Genomic DNA, 3,041 nt, shown 5'->3' with positions numbered 1-3,041 from the left:
TATACACATCAGTGTATACATGTCAATCCCAATCGCCCAATTCAGCACACCACCATCCCCACCCCACCGCAGTTTTCCCACCTTGGTGTCCATATGTCTGTTCTCTACATCTGTGTCTCAACTTCTGCCCTGCAAACCGGCTCATCTGTACCATTTTTCTAGGTTCCACATACATGTGTTAATATATGATATTTGTTTTTCTCTTTCTGACTTACTTCACTCTGTATGACAGTCTCTAGATCCATCCACATCTCAACAAATGACTCACTTTCATTCCTTTTTATGGCTGAGTAATATTCCATTGTATATATGTACCACAACTTCTTTATCCATTCGTCTGTTGATGGGCATTTAGGTTGCTTCCATGACCTGGCTATTGTAAACAGTGCTGCAATGAACATTCGGGTGCATGTGTCTTTTTGAATTATGGTTTTCTCTGGGTATACGCCCAGTAGTGGGATTGCTGGGTCATATGGTAATTCTATTTTTAGTTTTTTAAGGAACCTCCATATTGTTCTCCATAGTGGCTGTATCAATTTACATTCCCACCAACAGTGCAAGAGGGTTCCCTTTTCTCCACACCCTCTCCAGCATTTGTTGTTTGTAGATTTTCTGATGATGCCCATTCTAACTGGTGTGAGGTGATACCTCATTGTAGTTTTGATTTGCATTTCCCTAATAATTAGTGATGTTGAGCATCTTTTCATGTGCTTCGTGGCCGTCTGTATGTCTTCTTTGGAGAAATGTCTATTTAGGTCTTCTGCCCATTTTTGGATTGGGGTGTTTGTTTCTTTAATATTGAGCTGAATGAGCTGTTTATATATTTTGGAGATTAATCCTTTGTCCGTTGATTCGTTTGCAAATATTTTCTCCCATTCTGAGGGTTGTCTTTTCGTCTTGTTTATGGTTTCCTTTGCTGTGCAAAAGCTTTGAAGTTTCATTAGGTCCCATTTGTTTATTTTTGTTTTTATTTCCATTACTCTAGGAGGTGGATCCAAAAAGATCTTGCTGTGATTTATGTCAAAGAGTGTTTTTCCTATGTTTTCCTCTAAGAGTTTTATAGTGTCCAGTCTTACATTTAGGTCTCTAATCCATTTTGAGTTTATTTTTGTGTATGGTGTTAGGGAGTATTCTAATTTCATTCTTTTACATGTAGCTGTCCAGTTTTCCCAGCACCACTTATTTTTCGCTTCAGCAGCACATATACTAAAATTGGAATGATACAGAGAAGATTAGCATGACCCCTGCGCAACTGTTAATTCTTATCATGATTTTAGTAGCATCAGTATCTTGCACTTACTACAGTGAAACTAAAAATTATCTTTCAAAGTTTTAGATCAAACAGAAATATCTCATTTTAAAAATTAATATAGACCCTGTGCCGCAGTCATTGGGCCTCCGCCATGTGAGAAAACCTCTTTGAATCCCCATCGCCCAGTTTTAGCAAGAAGTAGGCACTCAGTAAATCTCTACTGAACAAATGAACGTGAATTTCTGAAGGCAGGAATTGTGAGAAAATACTTCTCTCTTGTTCTCTCTGATGCACTGCTATGGTCTCTAGAAACTGCACAGCTGTGTGGCTGACAGGGTCTTGGTGCTCTGGCCGGGTGTCAGGCCTGTGCCTCTGAGGTGGGAGAGCCGAGTTCAGGACATTGGTCTACCAGAGACCTCCTGGCTCCACGTAATCAAACGGCAAAAGCTCTCCCAGAGATCTCCATCTCTATGCTAAGACCCAGCTCCACTCAATGACCAGCAAGCTACAGTGCTGGACACCCTATGTCAAACAACTAGCAAGACAGGAACACAACCCCAGCCATTAGCAGAGAGGCTGTCTAAACTCATAATAAGGTCACAGACACCCCAAAACACACCACCAGACGTGGTTCTGCCTATCAGAAAGACAAGATCCAGCCTCATCCACCAGAACACAGGCACCAGTCCCTCCCACCAGGAAGCCTACACAAGGCACTGACCAACCTGAGCCACTGGGGGCAGACACCAAAAACAACAGGAACTACGAACCTACAGCCTGTGAAAAGGAAATCCCAAAAAAACTAAGTTAGGCAAAATGAGAAGACAGAGAAACACACAGCAGATGAAGGAGCAAGGTAAAAACCCACCAGACCAAACAAATGAAGAGGTAATAGGCAGTCTACCTGAAAAAGCATTCAGAGTAATGATAGTAAAGATGATCCAAAATCTGGGAGATAAAATGGAAAAAATACAAGAAACATTTAACAAGTACCTAGAAGAACTAGAGAGCAAACAAACAATGATGAACAACACAATAAATGGAATTAAAAATTCTCTAGAAGGAATCAATAGCAGAATAACTGAGACAGAAGAACGGATAAGTGACCTGGAAGATAAAATAGTGGAAATAACTGCCACAGAGCAGAATAAAGAAAAAAGAATGAAAAGAATTGAGGACAGTCTCAGAGACCTCTGGGACAATATTAAAGGCACCAACATTCGAATTATAGGGGTCCCAGAAGAAGAGGAGAAAAAGAAAGGGACTGAGAAAATATTTGAAGAGATTATAGTTGAAAAATTCCCTAATATGGGAAAGGAAATAGCCAATTAAGTGCAGGAAGCACAGAGAGTCCCATACAGGATAAATCCAAGGAGAAACATGCCAAGACACATATTAATAAAACTTTCAAAAATTAAATACAAGGAAAAAATATTAAAAGCAACAAGGGAAAAACAACAAATAACATACAAGGGAATCCCCATAAGGTTAACAGCTGATCTTTCAGCAGACACTCTGCAAGCCAGAAGGGAGTGGCAGGACATATTTAAAGTGATGAAAGGGAAAAACCTACAACCAAGATTACTCTACCCAACAAGGATCTCATTCAGATTCGACAGAGAAATTAAAAACTTTACAGACAAGCAAAAGTGAAGAGAATTCAGCACCACCAAACCAGCTTTACAGTAAATGCTAAAGGACCTTCTCTAGGCAGGAAACACAAGAGAAGGAAAAGAGCTACAATAACAAACTCAAAACAATTAAGAAAATGGTAATAGGAAAAAACATA

General features: G+C 39.8%; 1 non-coding gene across 1 annotated transcript; it reads left to right on the top strand.

Annotated features, from left to right (window-relative positions):
* Positions 1–1,186: 1,186 nt before the first annotated feature.
* LOC133091587 (U6 spliceosomal RNA) lies at positions 1,187–1,292 on the top strand. Its single transcript, XR_009700926.1, has one exon. It is a non-coding gene; the product is annotated as a U6 spliceosomal RNA (small nuclear RNA).
* Positions 1,293–3,041: the final 1,749 nt, after the last annotated feature.

Source organism: Eubalaena glacialis, chromosome 4, assembly GCF_028564815.1.
Source record: "Eubalaena glacialis isolate mEubGla1 chromosome 4, mEubGla1.1.hap2.+ XY, whole genome shotgun sequence".
In the NCBI taxonomy this organism is placed as follows: Eukaryota; Metazoa; Chordata; class Mammalia; order Artiodactyla; family Balaenidae; genus Eubalaena; species Eubalaena glacialis.
The sequence above is the reverse complement of the archived record's forward strand: the minus strand, read 5'-3'. Positions and strand labels throughout refer to the sequence as shown.